The sequence below is a fragment of the Macaca thibetana genome, chromosome 13, assembly GCF_024542745.1.
Source record: "Macaca thibetana thibetana isolate TM-01 chromosome 13, ASM2454274v1, whole genome shotgun sequence".
Classification (NCBI taxonomy): Eukaryota; Metazoa; Chordata; class Mammalia; order Primates; family Cercopithecidae; genus Macaca; species Macaca thibetana.
The window spans coordinates 7,917,651-7,936,917 of record NC_065590.1 but is presented as its reverse complement, the minus strand read 5'-3'; the positions used below and the strand labels follow the sequence as shown (position 1 = coordinate 7,936,917).

Sequence of the window (19,267 nt, the reverse complement as noted above, 5' to 3'; positions counted from 1 at the left end):
TATGGAATGAATTTCTGTTATAATACCAAACTTCAAAAGTTCAGGTTAAGTAATGTATGACTGAGATCCTTTGGAGGTTTGCACGGTGAATTGAAAAAATCAGTCATGATGTTTAGTGATCCTAATATGTTCATTTTCGATGATGTAAATATACATGCAGAATCTCAGAGCATGGAGGATAAAATAAACGATACATTTTCCAAAGTTGGAAACACTAACTTTTGACTTAGTGCCTTAGCATTGCTAAGTTATCCACTCATCCCCAAAAGTTCTGTTCTCTTTTTTCCCAGCTTGTGCGATTGCAGACTCCTGGGTATTATGAAGTCACATGGGCTCTAGTGCCCTGGAGCCTACAGTGTATATGATGTAGTTGGCTCCACATCCTTCAGCCTTCACCATGCTAAACATTTGGACTTGCTTACACTTCACTGCCCAGGAGCAAATGCTTCATGTCATAATCCCCTGTGGATTGAATCCGAATGAGTTTCTCACCATTCAAGAGGAAAAGCTAGTGATGGTTTGAGCCAGAGAGAATCAATAATAGTAACACAGGGTAGAAACTTGCTTTTATTCAAAATTACAGACCTAGACCTTATTTCCTGATCTATAAAATATGCATTTAACAATCCTACTGCTTTTCTTAGGACATAAACATTTTCTTTTTCTTGCCTCAAGATAGTACTTTCAAGATGCAGATGACTCCAAAATTGTCATATCCATATCCTGAAGTTATCTGCAGGAAAAGTAGATAGTTTCTGGAATGTTCATGCCTCTACTTATAGTAAATAGGTATTTTGGGGAAGCAGGGATTTCTTCAACAAATGTGATAAGCTCTGAATTATAGAAAATGAATCTTATTCATTTTTTCTAACTGTCCTTCTATACCTTATGCAATAAACAAATTTCTGAAAGCTAATGATTGGATCCATTTCTTAGGAAATAGTAATTTATGACAGATGTCCTTTCATGGAGATAAGAGAGAGACAAATAAAGCACCATGCTAGTTGAGAACAGCACTTAGAACATGTACAATGCTTAACATGGTCCTTAGTATAGGGACGCAGTGATGGTAGCTACATATATCAATATAGAAATGAATAAATAAGGGCACAATTAGGTGCTGTGTTTTTGGAGATAGGTGACCTCTTTACCTATTAATCTCCTGCAAATGTTTTTAAGGTACAATAATTATGGGAAACTGGAAAATTCAACATGTGGATGTTATTCTGTTTACCTCACTGCTGGCTTTTGTGTGCATACTTGTCACATGCTAGCTAGGTTAGCATGTTGGTTAATTTTATGAGTCAACTTGCTTGCTTTAAGAGATGCTCCAATAGCTGGTAAAACATTGTTTCTGGGTGTGACTGTGAGGCTGTTTCCAGAAGAGATTAGCATTCAAATCAGTAGACTGACTAAAGGAGATCACCCTCATCCATGTGGGTGGGCCTCATTCAATCTAGTTAGAGTCCGGTAGAATAAAAAGGTGGAAGAAGAGTGAATTTGCTCTTTCCCTCCTTAAGCTGAGATATCTGTCTCCTGCCCTCAGACATCAGAGCTCCTGTTTTCAGGTCTTTGGACCCCAGAATTCACATCAACATTCCTTCTGGTTCTCAGGCCTTTCAACTTTGACTGAATTACATCACCAACTTCCCTGGTTCTCCTGCTTGCAGATGGCAGATTCTTGGCTTCATAATCTTGTGAGTCAATTCCCATAATAAATCTCCTCTTTCTCATATATATATATATATTTATATATCCTCTTGGTTCTGCTGATTTCAAAAACCCTAACAGTTCCTGTATGGACTAACAGTATGGGGGAAACTGTACCCATGTAATTGTTTTGTATTAATCCCAGCCTAGTGTTGGATATAGTTAAACCTTAAATCCATTAGATCTATGGTGGTAAATACTTTATTCATTGGCGAAGATAATTGGAGAACTGCTATGTGTGGAGATTTTATAGAATCATTACTGTGAAATAGTTGTGTTGTACTGGATGCATGCAATGTAACATTCTTTCTACCATGGAGGAAAATATTGGCAAATATTACATTATTTTTTGAAGTCTTCAGGCCATTATCCCCATCTTGTAGTTGGGGACACTTAGGTTAGATGGTGGGTGACACATGACACAGCTGTTGGCTCATATCTTAATATCTTGGAAAATCTATCACCTGACTTCTGTGTTGTTTATTTTTCATCACCCGATTGCTGAATTTGAAATGACCTCCTCACTGTCCACTGTTATTTCCTGCTCTCTCTAATTCCCAGTTATCTCACCTATTGACCACAGACCCCGATTCTCAATGTATTGTTTATACTTTATATATTAATATATTACATACATTTTGTCATGTTATATATTTATATATATCACATATATTTTATATGCATATACCACTTACTATATTATGTATAACACTTATTGTTCATACTTATAGTGTCACAACATAATCAGTGTTCTTCAGTGACAAAGATATAACACACACGGTTAGCCTGGATCTTAACAGGCAGCCACAGTCTCCTATTCCAGTCTTATCCCCCTGAGTCTTTTATTGCAAGCAAGTGAATTGACTTGCGACCTCTAACATCTTGAATTGCCCATTGGAATTTTCTAGGATTAAAGAAAGAGCCTATATGTTTTCCTAGCCCATCTGTACTCACACCTAACAGTGGCTCACAGTGGCTACTAATAAGTGGCTCTTTATTTGCCCACTGGGGAGCATTGTCTTAATGACAATCTCCAACAAAAGAAAAGAAAGGTAGGAGAGGCAAGGAAATATAATATTGTTCACAATGTGTCCATAGTTGCTTGTCTTAATTGAATACCAATGCAACTCAATCTAGGGACTTTGAAAGATTCCAGTTTAGGTTCAAGCCCTGATCAAATTTACAATTCAAAGGAAACTCCAGTAGATACTAAGGAAGGGAAGCAAACCATGCAGTGAAATGCTCCAACAAGATCTTTTCTGAGGATTCCTCCTCTCCCAGATCGGGGAAAGAGGAGCTCTACTGGAGATACACCTAGTAGAGGAAAGAAGAACGCGCTTATAAAGAAACTTTAGATGCCTTATAATAAATCTGGATGTGCTTAAAAATCCCTGAGGAGTTTAAAAAAGTCTGGATGTGTTTTCTCAAATAACTATTTAAAGCATATTAGAGTTTTTAATTGCACTGGGGACTTTTCAAAGCATATCAGGACAAAACAGTAGAGTATAGGCCCCAATATGCTAATTAATAGATAGCTAGACCCCTGAAATAAACCTGCAACACTCCATTAATCAGGCAGTAATTGAATTGGCACAGTGCTTTTGTGCAAACTACATGATAATTGAAAACCCAAACCTGGCAGCAGCGAGGGTAAGGTTCTCCACCACGGCATATAACAGGGCATCCTGTTTGCACTTGTCAGTGGGCAGTTGGCCCTACTGTCAGGAGGCTGTGAGTAGGGAGAAAGTCAGTTCCTGAGTCCAGTGTCACCTTGATCTCTTGCCGAGATGGTCTTTTAGGTGTGTGATATCCAGTGGTCACAAGCATAACCCCATGGAAATACAAGTAATGGCCGATATGCTTTTCTCTGTTACCTAAAGACATCTGCCAATTAATGTGATTATAAAATAATAGTGAGGAACAGATGTTTCATTTGCTAATTTTATATCTGACTGTTTGAAAGCTAAATACCTGGGGATTTAACTGGCAAATACTACTTTGCTCATGAAAAAGGAAACAATGCGCGCATTTTTCCCACACAGCTGATGTGGTATAATTCTGGATAGTGGTTGCCTATAGTAAGAGCTCAGTAACAGGGAGACTGATTGCTTCTAAATGAAGAGAAAAACAGTCACACTTTAAGCCTTTTCTTGTTTTCTTCTTTCTCTCTCTCTCTTTTTTTTTTTTTTTTTTTTTTTTTTTGCTATAAACAAAACAGTAAGCATATTGCTATGCCAAAAAAGGCTGTTGCAATAAAAGAGTTTTGCCTGTCATATTGTGATGATGGGGTGGGGAAATTGATGTGAATACACTGAGAATGGACATAAGTTATCCAACTAGAACTTTTAAACAAATCATCTTGAAAAACTTGAAGACCTTTTCTGCATTTGCCAGCCCTTAACTAGAACAAATGAAGACCAGGAAATGTGGAATCATAATGAAAAAGTTAGCTGTCCTGGCTGTGGGGATCTAGAGAGAAATATTTTAAGAAATTTAGAAATTCAGGAAAAAAATCCAAGAATTATTTTAACTAAATATTTTAATTCTAAGTGCTCTTTTTCTTCTTCGAAGAAGTTGATTACAGTGTCAAATATACCTAAGATGAGTGTGTCTTAGTCCAAGATCTTACTGGAATCAGACTCTTCTTAGCATTGTGTGTACACTGCAGCACTTGGCTCTGTCTGTTGCAAGAGGTCAACTTTGGATGGAAGTTTCTTTTCCTGCTGCTAAATATACAATTAATACTGGTTGTCCAGAAAAAAACCTGTGATTTGGGTACTAGATGTGCTACCCACTGTTTCTGTGATCTTAGGCAAGTCACTAACCCACTTTGCCTTACTTAGCTTACCAGTTCATAGAGGAATTTGGATCCCATTAGAGCTTCAGAAATTGTCAAAATTCATGCCCTTCGTGCAAAAGTAAAACCTTTGAATTCTCTTTAAAATTTTTTAAACTTGCAAGCTATATGTAGTGTGATATAAGAAAACTTATATGGTTTAAAATCATATAGTCATATGATTTTATAATTCACTCATATATAAGTAGTTATATAGTTAAAATTTGTAGAGTTATAAATCAAAATTATGTAGTTAATGGCTTCATTTTCAAATTTCAACCCCTCTTAAGCTTCAGAGAATTTGCAAGACTTACACAAGGGTCACATAGGCAATGAATGTTCACGTGTGTGAATCTGAGCATGTGGTAGACAGCACTTTGAAATAGGATTATCCGTCTGTCAGACTACCTGGTTGTCCTTACCAGTCCTGGAAATTGGACTTTGTTAATGTATTTAAACGTTATCAGTGAATGTACTTAAACTTTGTCTAACTTTCCATGTCATGTGAATTGAACATAAGCCTATGTCCATCGATGGCTGTCAACGCAAAAGATGGTGCCTCTGCTGTCAATTGCGAGTCTCTCTTCTGTAAAACAAATGAACAAACAAACAATAAATCCCCCAAAAAACAAAACTAAAACTAAAATCCTGATTGCTTTTCCAATTTGGGGTTTCTTTAGACTTCAAAGTGTTTGGTGTTACTTTTTTTTAATCTCAAGATGTTCCATTATGAATTGCCACTGTCCTGTGCTAGTGCCTTTGGTGGTTGTGTTTTGTTTTTCACCTCTGGATGCAGGATCTATTCCATGGCATCTACCCCAGGACCCTTTCCTTTCTCTTGGATACTGAGGTTATTCCCAGTCTACCTACAGAAACTTAACTTTCATTCTCCAACCCTAGTGATTTCAGGCACTGCCAGGGCTGGATTCCTCCCAGCCTTAGCTTGACTTATATCTCAATACATCCGAAATATATAGGCTTGGAATCATTTTCAAAACACTGCTTCTTTCTAACTTTACTCCTCTTATTTTACCTTACATGTCTACATTCAAGACTTCAGCTTTACCTCCAAAACATAGCTCATGTTTTCCCTCTTCTCACCATCTGTCTGGGCCCCGCAGCTGCCATTTCTCACCCCCTTCTGCAGTAGCCCCAATAGTCTCTGCCTCCACTCTTGCAATCATGAAATCAAGGTCCAAACATAGCAACCAGATGGCTTTTTTTGAAAATGTAATCATACGTCACACCTTCCACCCATTTAAAAGTCTACCAGTTGCTTCCTGTTGTATTTAGAATAAAATTCAAACTTTTGACTATGACCCAAAAACCAATAACTTAAAAGTCTGTCCCTATTTATCAATCTTATTTCCTCTGCCCTGTTTTCCTTCTCACCACCTTCTCCACCTCCTCACTAAATTGGCCTTGCATTTTCTCTTCCTCAGAGACCACAAGTTGGTCTTGGCCTGCAGACCTTGTATTTACTACTTGCTTTGCCTGGCACCCTCTTCCCTGGGTTTTGTGCATGGCCGATTCCTTCTCTCATTCAGGCTTCAGCTCAAGGATAATTTCCTCAGACAGCCCTTCCTTGTTTCTGTAAGTCCCCCTATCCCCACCAAATCACTCTCCACCCCCATTCATTATATATATATATGACTTACAATAATCTCAACTTATCTGGTTCATCTGTTTACTTTTTATTGCTGCCTCCCACTATAAGAACATATCCTCTGTGATGACAGAGACTTTGGCAGTCCTTTTCTCTGCCACACTTCCAATGTCTAGGACAATGCTCAATAAATACTTCCGAAATGCATTAAAAAATGTTTCCACTAAGAGCATATGCTTGCAGTCTGTGCAACTGCTGAGGAGATACCAGCCCTGTGGTAGACACAAACTAAGAACCTGGGACTTTTCCAAGTGTTTTCAGAAACAGAGAAATCAATAATCACTAAAAAATTCCATTTAACTTTCTTAAAAAAAAAAAAAAAACCCGAACTCGATTTTTAGCGTAAGTTAATGTTAATCAAACTTTACTCCATGGAAACAGATACGAAGGGAAATACATTTATTTCAAAGCAAGAATAATAAAAAATAAAGGATCCTCTGGTTCAGGGGCTGCCAAATTTTTCTATGAAAAACCAGGAAGTAGCAAATATTTTAAGCTTTGCAACCTATATGATCTCTAATGTAACTACTCAGCTCTGCTGTTGTAGCACAAGGTATGTCTGTGTACCACTAAAACTATTTATTGACATTGAAATGTGAATTTCATATAATTCTTACCTGGCATGAAATATTAATCTTGTTCTGTTATTTTTTTTTCAATCATTTAAAATTTAGAAAGATTCTTAGCTATTGAGTTATATAAAAACTGGTATTGGGCCAGATTTGACCTGGGGCACATCATTTGCCAACCCTGTTCTAGGCATATTGTACCATCCCTAGCTCCTTCTTTGACTGCCTAAGAACTGAGAGTTGTTCTAACTTAAAGTTTCTAGGAAGTTCTTAGTGCACAGAGTAGGAATTTTCTGAAGATGCATTTACATCTCTAGATTTCTTGCTAATATCCTCTTTGGGTGTCAAAGTAATAAAATCCTTTTAAGGGCTATAATGCTTTTATTTCTTTACACCCCAGAAAACCTCACTTGTATAGTAATAGGGAAAAAATGCATCTTTGTTTCCTAGCTTTTCCAATGAGTAGCATCTGTTTTCTTAAAATTATTTCCAAAAATTATTGTCAACCTGCATACATCCAACATTATGCTACTCCATATTATTCTATGCTGTTGTGCTCCAAATACTCCAATGTTCCTACTCTCCCAGCTTGAGAGCAAGGGTTAAAAGTTGGAGTGAAAGATAAATAAAATATAATATATGCCCCCATGCCCTTATAATGTAAAAGAGAAGCTCTCTTTATAATTGCTTAAAGTTATTTAGAAAATTTTGACTGAAGAACTCTTGCAATAGTTGTTTTACTATTAGGGTTTCTTGTTTAAAAATCTTACAATTACTCTTACCTCTTTCGTTTTAGCAGGAAGTTTATCCCCAGTCCTTCTAAATGTTTATCCCTTCCTAAAGCTGACCACTAGTTCTAACTTTGGAACTACTTGTGTTCTAGATTCCATCCCATCCCCTCACGTTTCCTCCTCCCTTTGAATTGAACGACAGAAACTTTCTTCTGTATACTCAATCTTTCCTCTCTTAGTTATCCTCTGCAATCTAGCTCAAGGCTTCTAAATCCTTACAAACTTTCATGTCCATCCTGCCTTTCTTCAAACCCCTGTCCTCCTAGTCAACTCCTCTTGATCACCAACCTACTTGAAAACAAATCCCCATGTAACATTGTCATCAGCTCTTCTAGCTACTGTGGCTGCATGATAAACCTGCTTATGACCTATTGTCTTAAAACAATACCAATAATTTATTTTTATCATGAATTTGCCATTTGGGCAGGGCGCTACAGGAATGTCTCATTTCTCTTCAGTAGGGCGACTAGACTGGTAGCTGTTTGATCTTTTATTCGAGGGATTATACATGGCTGGGAGTTGGGGCTTGGCTTTCCATGGGCTTCTTGGGCTGGCTTAGAGCATGATATTTGAGTGCCAAGAGCAAGCATTCAAGAGACAGGAAGTGGGAGCTGTCAGTTTCTTAGGCCAACAGAGCTTTCCTGCTACCATAGTTGATGGGGGGCTTGTCAAATAATTTTCGGGGAGTGTTTCAAAACCTCTCCTTAAAATTATTTTGGTACTAGCATCATTAACCTCCAACATACTAGATCTGATGGCATCTTTTCAGTATTTCTTCTGTGTCACCTCTTCCCTTCTCTGATATTCTTAGACAACCTCTCATCTCCTTTGACACCCATGAAACTTATTTCTCTTTATCTTTTTAATCCTTGATTCATTTTACTTTTCACCAATTTCACTGTTTTTTTTTTCTTGTGTGTGAATCTTAAATATTGGGATTATTTGGATTTGATCTTCCATCTTCTTCTTTTCTTTCTATGTGATCTTTTTTATTTTATAGAGGTAGCGTCTTTCTATATTGCCCATGTTAGTGTTGAACTCCTGGCCTCAAGTGGTCCTCCTGCTTTGGCCTCTCAAAGGGCTGGGATTATAGGCATAAGCCACTGTGCTCAGCCTCTAGGTGTTCTTACTGAGTCTTGTGGTAACAATTAATATCTACACACTGATGACACCCAGTTTATCTTTTAAACTCCACCCATTTTGCTGAGCTCAAGAGTTCTTTGTCTATTTGTCCTGTGTGCCTCAAATAGTCACATTAAATATGAAAATTCCATAGAGCTACACTCTAGCTATGTCAAACTCTCTGCTTCTTGAACCTGCTGTATCCTTGAATGACTCTACACCTTTGCACAGGCTGTTATCGACACTGGACTTGCCTCCTGCTCACTTGGATGAACTCCTACTTATTCATCAAAACACAACTGAAATAACTTGTATTCTGTGAAAACTCCCTGATTCCCCGTTACAGTGAGTTGCTCTGAGTGGTGTCCATAATGCATTGTTCTTCAAACAAATAATCTTAATTGTAATTTTATTTTATTACAACCTTCAGCTCTATTCATAGGTGCTTAAGTCAGTTATTATTTGTGCAGCATAACTGAAGAAATAAAATATAGCTCTACCTTAAAAAACAACGTATTAGTCATTTGCAGAAAAGTCCATATATGAATTTAAGGCAGTGAATTGCTTTGGTATTTTCTTACTTGCAATATGAAACTAAAACTGAAATTTTGTTTTCATTTTATTTGGGTGGGGAGTAGGAATGAGTGAACCCTTAGGATAAAATGCAAACTCTATTCTTTAGAATGTCTTAATGTATCTTTGCATTTAGTAACTAAGATAACCAAAACAGCTCTATTGATACAAACTGTTTTCCCATTTGATTTTAGCTGATTTTTGAGAAATTTGAAATATAGTAAGTGGTCACTTTGCCACTGCAGGCCATTTAAAATTTAAGTAAAATGGATACCTATCCAGTGTCCTTTATCCTCTGCTCAAAGGTCTAACCTATCAGATTGTCCTGTGGTCAATTCCTGTGCAGGAAACTTAATCAAACATATTGATGAATATTTGGAGAGGTATCAACGTTCAGCTTAGCTCTTTTAAGACCACAACCTGAATAACATTAGGTCACAAAAAGGATACTAGCATAGAAAACAGCTATTATGGTCACATAAAGTATTAGAAGTCACAGTTCTTTGATTTGAAAGACAAAGAAATCTACCTAGTGCTTTTTCAGCAAACAGTTTAATCCTATTAGGCATTTCCAGGCTTGTACAAAGAAACTCTATACTTACTTAGAGTTGTCCTGTTTAAAAAAAAAATGTAGTAACACATTGGGGAATATTTTCTTGAGCTATCTTGTTTCTTCTAATCATTGTCCCCCCTTTCCTGGAGAATTTCCTATTATTCAACAACATATGGATGAAAGATTTTTTCGGTAATCATGTCTGAACAAAGTAATCATTCTCTCATTAACCAATTATTCTTCAGAATCAAATGGAACAGACAGATTTGCTAAGACAATTTACTTTAATAAACCCTACGGAATCAGACCTCACATAACTCATGTTCAAATGGTTTAATCCAAAGATCACAGTGTAGATAACAAAAATGGTTTCTTGGGTTTTGTTTTGACTTGTTTTAATGTATCGACAGCATGTGATCTCAGGAAACCCACTAGGGATGGAATGAGTGCTAGGTTTTTGGAAGGTGGAAGAGATGAAAGAATGAGAACGTCTGCTTCTGTGGAGGAATACTCAATCTATCCACCTCCAAGGTGCTTCTTTTTCTTTCTTTCCTTTATCATCAAAAGTCGTGATTTATTACAGTTTTTCTACTTTCTGGAAGCGCCTGGATAAACAGCCTGACCAAAGAGGTGAGAGTGGGTGCTCTGCCCCAGAAATGCTTCCAAGAAGGATGCAACAGAGTGGTCAGGAAAGGTAAATTATCTCAGAATGTCAGTGACTTAGCTGGTTTGGACTGCTATAACAAAATCCTTATAAACAACTTCGAAACAACAAAAACAAATCTTTCTCACTGTTCGGAAGGCTGGGAAGTCCAAGATCAAGGCACGACCCGATTAAGCATCAAGTGAAGGCCTACTTCCTGGTTCATAGATGCCCTCACATGGTGGAAGGGGCTGGGGAGCTTTCTGGAGCCTCTTTTCTAAAAACACTAATCCCATTCATGAAGGCTGTGGCCCCAAGACATAATTGCCTCCCAAAGACCTCACCTTTTAGTACTATCTCCTTGGGGGTTAGAATTTCAACATACACATTTTGGGGAGATACAAACATTCAGACCACTGCTGTCAATGACCTGTCAAGTTTGGAATGATCTTTCTAAGCACTGGGAATGCAAGAAAACATTTTCAGGAGGGGATTGGAGTGAGAAAGTACAGTGCTGTTTTATTTTTTTTCCTCCATTATATTTTGCTGGTATTTAACTCCATGGTATTCTATATTATTTTTTTTTTAATTCCACGGCATTCTGATGTGGTTCACTTCAATAGAAGAGGCTTCCCCTAACTCCTGTTTGATTTGTCTTTGTGATTGGTTTTATGGGAGTTGATCTGGAGATTCAGTTTTGCAGTTTCTGAACTTTTTGGCTTAAAAAATCAGAATGCTTACCATTGGCATTCTGAGTTTTCTGTCATAATTCAAGGGGCACCGAATGTTTGCAGGCAAAGTCCTAGAGTAGAAATTACAACAGCAAAGCCTGAGAACGAAAATATTTTAGGCCTTGCTCCAGTTTTCAAAGTAGTATTTGACTCATTATCAAACAAAGCATTGAAAACTTAAGTACTAGTCTTTCTTCTGCAGCTAACTGATTATAGAAATGTAAGCTTGAGATTTACTTCCTCTCTGACCTCAGTTTCCTTTCGTATAAAGCAGGTTCTTCTTCAAAATTCTATGATCCTTTGTGTTTGTCATAATGATACTTTGCACATTTTCTAAAATAGTCGTTAAGGACAGATTTGCCAACATCAAAAGCAACAGTAACAAAACGAGTCGTCTCTTTAATTTAAACTTCACCTACTCACAAGTAGGAAAGACACACAAAAACCACACAATAATATCAATATACAATACTTTGCATAATTACATAAATGATCTCATATCCTTGGGCTGTTTTTTCCATTATCAACGGGGTGATGTTTTACTTCCAACAACTTTTTTAGAAAGTTTCTTGTCCACACCATTAAACACCGCAACCTAATCTCACATTAAAGCATTAATGACTGTCACCACAGCTCTCTGCACTGGGTAGATTTGGGATGACAGCTGTCACTGCAGCAGGATACATTTTTTATAATAGTTTTATGATTCACCCTTTGAGATGAAGATCTGGACACCTGATACCAGCCTATGATTTTCTCCCTGTAATTTTCAGAATGAGTAAAACCAAATAACAGCCTCCCAGTCTCATAGGTCTTATGCCAAGTGTTTCAGAAATGACATCGGTGGGAATTGAAAACCATACTCATTTTTTTCATCGCATATGCTGAGCACTTTCATTTGCTAGTATTAGTTGATAGTGGGGGTGGGGTGGACGCTGGCTTTCCATCAAAGTCATAGCAAAGCTATAGTTTTTCTCCCCATTTCACCTTCACATTGTTATGGAGGTGTTTACCAATCTTGTGTCAGTTCAGTCTCAGCAATTTTCATGACAAATATATGGCCAAAAAAAATCTATTCATCAATATCCTGAGGATGCTCCTTGAAAAGACCAGAATATGCTAACAAAATTTGGCTTGTCCCTATGGACAAGTTAAATGCAAGTAAGAAGGGATATAAGTAAGGTGATTTTTAAATTGGCTTCATAGTGACAATTTATATGCGGATTTCCTGAATTTAGAAAAGCAAAGAGGAAGAATTAGTTCCTCCCTTGATTTTGATATTGATGTAAACTTTGGTTTTGATCAAAGCACATTAAATTTGGGTTCTGGAGCCTGGGAAACATGGCAAAACCCAGTTTCCCTATAAAAAATATACGCATACACACACACACACACACACACACACACACACACACATTAGTCAGGTGTGGTGGTGCATGCCTGTAGTTCCAGCTACTGGGAGTGCTGAGGCGGGAGGGTTGCTTGAGCCCACGAGTTGGAGGTTACTTTGAGCTGAGATCGTGCCACTGCACTCCAAGCTGGACAACAGAGTGAGACCCCATCTTGGAAATAAATAAATAAATAAATAAATAAATTATGGTTCTGGGAAATCTGTTTGTGCTCAATCCAGATTCAAAGTTCCCTCTCTCTCCCCACGTGGCCCCTCATTCAAGACACAGGCTTCTCTTTCTTTTAGACCAGTTTCCTGAAAACATCAGACTGGTCCATCCTGAATGGTTGCATGAATGAGGAAATTTGCAAAAGCAGGTGCTATCATTCTTGCCCTGGTAGTAAAATCAAAAGGGGGAATATTCAGTATTTTGCAGGTGGCTGAGATTATGATCCTCATACAAACAGGGTAATACAAAAGAAAACAGGCTGCTGCTTTGTAAAGCAAGAGCAGTTTTATGTGAATGTTTAAAACCACAGCCTGAATGATGTGTGTCAAGAAGTCAAGGGCAAAGAATGGATATAATGGTCAGTCACTACCGACATTTCCATAGCCTCACATGCAGTTAAATGAACTGTAGCTGGATGGAAGAGGCACACTAACCTCTGAGCAAAATAAAAATGAAGAATGACACTATGCTCATGTGTTCCTCAGGGTCTAACCCAACCTCTCAAAGGCAAAATCCTCAGCCTCTTCCCTCTTATGTGACATTCTGGGATTACACTTGTTGGCCACAAAGTAGTGTTTGAAATAATTCCAATGAAAGAAAGACATATGGGGTGGGGGCGGCGGGGGGGTCAGGGCAGGTAGAAAATGCAGGCATGGGGGAGGCAGTGGCAGCCTGACTTCTGGTGTTTGGGAAGAGTGTGTGAGTATTTGTGAGATGCATTTTGAAAGCTTAAGAATAAATGGAAAATTAATGGTACAACATTGAGGAAGAATATAGAAAGAGCAAAATTACTGATATTTAGTAGTAATAACAATAGATGTTACAATGCTCTATGTGCAAGATCATGCAAATTAAAGGAAAGGGGATCTGAAATATCAGGATCCTCCAAACTACCACTTTGTGGTTTAGTGTTCTTCAGTGGGAAACATTAAGAAGCAGTAGCTAAAATGACCCCGAATTAGAATGGATCCTTACAAAAAATGTTAAATGCGAATTGTAATTGATAATATTATTTATACAAATATAATTAGAGATAGTGTAAAGTAAAATTGATTTCTCCTTGAAAAAATCTAAGGGATTTGTGAAATTTAGAAATAATATAATTATCAATTTGTGATGTAAATTCATAAAGCATTGTAGTATTCTTTGAGTAGGGCTTCACACAAAGCATGCTAAATTTCAACTGGAATGTTACCAGTTTAGAAGGTTACCAAATTCTACTCTCTATGAAGGCAATGGAATATGGTAGAAGGAATAGGGGCTCTGAAATCTAAGTACTTGAGGTTCACATTCCATCTGCTCTAGCTGTGGAACCTTGGGGATGTGATTTAAGCTAACCTAAACTTCTGTCACATATTCTTCAAAAAGTAGAAATAAGAATGCAGGCATCACAAAGATTAAATTCCATAACATTTACCAACTGGCGAATAGTCCCATCTCTGCTTGGAGAGGTATCAAGGTGAAGAGAGTTGACCTTTCTCCCATCAGTGTTTGTGACATTGCTCTTGGATCTCTGCTGTTAGTCTCTTAATGAAATTTGGGGTGGGTCTCTCAACTTTCAGATTACTTTGAGTATCAAATCACTTTTTGAGTTAAAACATTAGTTTAAAAGGAAAGACTAAACTCTCATTTCCCACTTGGAGTTCCGGCAGGATGTCTAGTGAGTTTGCGTGCCCCTATGCCTATATGGAGAGGAGAGATGAGAACTGGAGAGCTGGCATGTTGGAATAGCCTGCACTCCACAGATCAACAAAGCAAGACATTTTCATGGACTCTACAGCTCACAGGGCTTAATTTTGTTTCTCAACCAAAATGTCAAGATCAAGCTGAGCTGAAATCCTTTGGAGAATGGTATGATCTCCCTCTGGAAGACCTCTCCTTCCCTATATCCCCTCTCTCCAAGGACAAGTTGTTCCCATGTGTTGGTAAGGGATGAAAAAAGAGAGAAAAGAACAAGTCTCTATAATTAGTTGACTTTTTCTGGTGGTGGTCTCTGATTCCCACTAATAGACTATTGATGTCCTCTGTGCCAGACATTTAAGGAGGGTTCATGTGTAAGTTCTTTAGAGGACCTATTGCACTTCACGGTGCCCGACGTGGGAGATGCAGCTCTGTTGGACATCTCCTACCCCTTCCTTGTTCCTGCTACTGTCCCCATGTCCCAAAGCCTCTTAGGTAGAGTACTAAAATGATGACTCATGCCTAGCATTTGGCAGAGGCACCTGTCAGCAATAACTTAAGCATACCTTGGGAATGATCCTGTATGGCAGACACACCTGAATATGTGTTCAGAATTCCAAGCTAAGGGATATGGGAATGACCAACCCAGAGATCCATTCCTTATCCATGAGGAACATCTAAACCTTCTCCCAGTCTTGTGGAACGTGGGCCATACAGGTGATTGAGGTCCTTTGCTTTGGGTTAAATGAACGTTTCCAGTTGCAAGATTTAGGAAGAGGTTTCTAAGTGAAAATGTTGTATAAACTGCATTCTTTTTGCAAGAGTTTACAGTTCTCCTGTCCAGCCCACTGTCACTGGACCATCCCTGTATGTACGGTTCCTGCTTTAAAAATCCTTTGTCTCCTTTGCTGGCACTGGGTCTCTTCTACCTCTTGAGCCTGGTGCCATTCCTCCTGAAGTTAATAGGGGTCTGGCATGACACCTGTCTACCTTCAATGATGGGTCAACCCCACGAGCTACAGTGTCCATAAAATAACTCCAAATGGGAAACAAGAAGTTAATCTCTTTTTCTTGCAGGTATTTCTGTTTGCAAATTTCTTCTTCTTCTTCTTCTTCTTCTTCTTCTTCTTTTTCCTCCTCCTCCTCCTCCTCCTCCTCCTCCTCCTCCTCCTCCTCCTCCTCCTCCTCCTCTTCCTCTTCATGGATATGGGGCTCCTATGATGCCCAGGCAAGTCTTGAATGTCTGGTCTCAAGTGATCAACCTCAGCCTCCCAAAGTGTTAGGATTACAGGTGTGAGCCACCATGCTTGCTCAGGCATCTCAACTCTTGATAAGAAAATGTCTTGGAACATTCCCTCATGTGGCTGGAGCAGGGTGGGCAGGAGTCCACCTACCATAAAAACACGGCTCCCACAAGTCCATAACTCCACTGGGTCCATAACTCCTGCCATAACTTCTGGCATACCTATAACTCCATAACTCCACTGGGTCCATAACTCATAACTCCACTGGGTTATACTCATAACTCATAACTGGGTTATATTCATAACTCATAACTCCGCTGGGTCAGCAAAGGTGGCTACCATGCTGGTAGCAAGAATGATTCTTTTACTTCCTAGTAAGTCTCAGAAAAGTATTGTTATGCTGTAAATGACTTGCTTTCTTAGAGTTTCCATCTCTCTCCTTATAGTATCCACCTATTCTTTCATGTTTTCCACTTTTCCCATGAGAACCTTTAGCAAATTAATCATTTAAATTTCCTGGTCTGATAATTCCAAAAATCTCTGTTATATCTGAGTCTGGTTCTTGTGCTCGTTTTGTCTCTTCAGACTGTGTTGTCTTCTTTTCACCATGACTTGTAATGTTTTTGTTGAAAGCCAACAGGATGTATTGGATATAAGGAACTGGGGTAAACACGTCTTTAGTGTGAGGTTTTGTTTGTCTGGCTAGGATTTAGTCTGTGTTGGCTGTTTGCTATTCCTGTAATGTCAGAGGCTAAAATTTCTTCTAATGTCCCTATTTTGATCTTCATGTTCATTAGAGACTCCATCTGAAATAGAGTCTGAGCTGTACAGTTCTTTTAATGAAACTCCCTGACATTATACAGGAACCTGTAGAAGCGTCAGAAGGTGGGAAGAGAGGGGGAGTGTTTTATAATCCTTTAATTGGTTCTCAGTCTTTTACTTATTCTGAGTTGGATGTGTCCCTTCCTCCATGTCCAAGACTAGAAGGAGCCGGAGACGGGCAGTTCTGTTCTTCAAATCATGGGTTAGAGTGGCCTAGTGTCAGGTATTTGGTATTGAGAACCAGCATTGGGTAACTGCATGTTGGTTAGGCTCTGATGAAATAGATTTTCTTGAGGGAAGGCCTTTGTTAAGGAGAAGAGAACACTGTAGGTATATGTCAACTGGTTACCTTTCCCCTCTCCCTGTCAGTGGGAATCTTCTTCTATTCTTCACAGTAAAAACCTGGGTGGACTTCTTGAGGTAAAACTCATCTAGTTTCAGGGTCCTTGCTGAACGTGTGACTCCCCCTTCCACCCCCCGGCATTTTTATCTCTCAAGCTAGTCTGCACTCCATTCCCAACAGTCAAATCCTCTGCAAGTGTTCCTACCAGTTTCTGGCCCTGGCATTGGTTTCTCTGCCAGTAAGCTGTGATCCACCTGTCTCTTCAACATTCAAGGTGACAATTTGTCCTACGACTTCAGTTTGCCGGTGGATCTAAGGGGAGTTGCTTTTTATTTTGTTAGCCTTTTTGTCATACTGTAAGGATGGAAATAATAACATCCAAACTCTTTAATTATTGGTTCAGAAACCAAAAATCAAGGGCAGGCTCCTAGCTCTGTAACCTAATGCCAGTGAATTTTTATACATTTATACAAAATGTCTAGTATTTGGCATGGTGCACAATAAGAACATCATTTTGATAAAAGTTTGCTCCTTTTTATAAAGCCTTTAATCCTGAAGTTGAAAATGTAGCAGAAATCATGGAACAGTAAGAAATACAAATGTACCAGGAATGAAAACTATGCTAAAAACAAAACAATACAACACAAAACAAAAAATACTTGTATAACCATTCTGAAAACATATGACTTCTGAGTTTTACTGAATAATAACTAAACATTGAGCTTTCTGGAACAAAAGTAAGGAGCTGACAGAAATAAACAAAAATATGTAGGTATCACTGATATGGTTGTATTTTATGGCAACCCTTTTGGATAATAGGACGTGTAGAGCCCTCGTCCATCACCATTGCTTCACGTATATGTAACACACTCAGGAGTCTGTCCAAGTCAAAGTGTGGCCTTAAGGAGAAGAAGTAGAGAGGCTCAAGTGTACCACCTATGTCTACTGTTAAAGAACAAAAGAGACCTCTCTCTCTTAGAGTCTGTGACTGGAGGGTTAGAATTTCAAAAGAAATTCTAACTGTGATGTATCTAATCTGTGTCCTCCTGCATGAAAACCTTGATCCAACTGCTTGTGTTGTGAGAAGGAAGTTTATGTGAAATGTGATGTTGTTGGCCACCGCTAAGGGTGACTCATTGTTTAATCTTCCAGGGAGTTTTGAAAAATGTGTCTTAGAATCAGCTTGCGGTGGATGAGAGGTGAAGAATTTATCCATCGGCCCTTGTCTTCCGTCAGTCAAGGGTGGCCCCAGGAGCACCAACCTCCCTGTTCTCCCCAGCTCTGCATTCTGCAAGCCTGAGCACCTCGTGGTCCCCGTTTCCTGAGGCATCAGGGAGGTAGGGCAAGGAACAGCATGATTTGGGGAGGAAGCTCCATCAAACTATACTTGTGTGAAGTTGGTGCTGGCAATGTGTGAGGGCTGAGATTTGACAGTGCAATACAAGATAGTGTCACACTTAATGGTAGTACATAACTCCAATTTGCAAGGATCAACTCCATTTCCTGGGGACCCGTCAATGTTTAGGAAATCTTGAAAATACAGTGCAGCTGGAAGCAGCTAGCTGTGTTCCTTCTATTTTCTTGTGAACACAAAGTTGTTTGTTTCTAAATAATAGTAAGACTACTTTCATAATCATCTCAAACACCTGGATCGACCTTCCCTGATGCCATTTTATTGACTCCCTATGCTGAAGCTGTGAAATTGTATTTGAACATGGAACAGACTGGAATAATGTTTTATTTTTTCCTTATTTCTTTTGATTTGTAAAATACTGCTCTTTTTCTATCATTCTGGATCATGCTTCATGGTATAATTGTTGACCCTCTGGGTTTGTCTTCATTTATATAGCACCAGGTATAAAAAGCCTTTCTCAATTCAAGAGAAATTGAGAAGGAGAAATTGTGTCCATAAATTCCCTTTGTAATTTTGTTTCATGATTTCCTTTAAATAGTCAATCAAGCCATCAAATGTGTTAGATTAAATCTTATACATGTGTGTGTCTCATGGTGACTCACTTGAATTAACTTGTAAGTTACTAGATGTTGTGTCATTTTGTTCCTGATTACTCGAATCCCTCTCCGACTCCAGAGGTTTGTGGTCTTTCGTTGCCATAGATAGAAATGGTGGGCTGCCAGCAGCTTCAAAGATTTCCTTGCATATGGCTTTATAAGAAGTTTTTTTGTTTCAAGGAATGAATTTTTCAAAGAGCACAGTAGCATTTCATCACCTGAATTATCTGCCATACATAGTAATAGAACTCGACATGAGTCTATTGAAAAGTTAGTTACTCTTTTTCCCAACTAATTATATGAACTATTAGGTAAATATGAGCTCCAAAGAAAACCCCAAATTTATAGTATTAGT

At 38.5% G+C, this 19,267-nt stretch overlaps 1 long non-coding RNA gene across 2 annotated transcripts in view; it reads left to right on the top strand.

Moving 5' to 3' along the window:
- The window catches only part of LOC126933944 (uncharacterized), a 168,448-nt gene that overhangs the window by 135,474 nt on the left and 13,707 nt on the right, over positions 1-19,267 (top strand). For both annotated transcript variants that reach the window (XR_007718773.1, XR_007718772.1), the window contains one exon: positions 1,615-1,697. This is a non-coding gene — a long non-coding RNA (uncharacterized LOC126933944). The remainder of the gene's footprint in view (positions 1-1,614; positions 1,698-19,267) is intronic.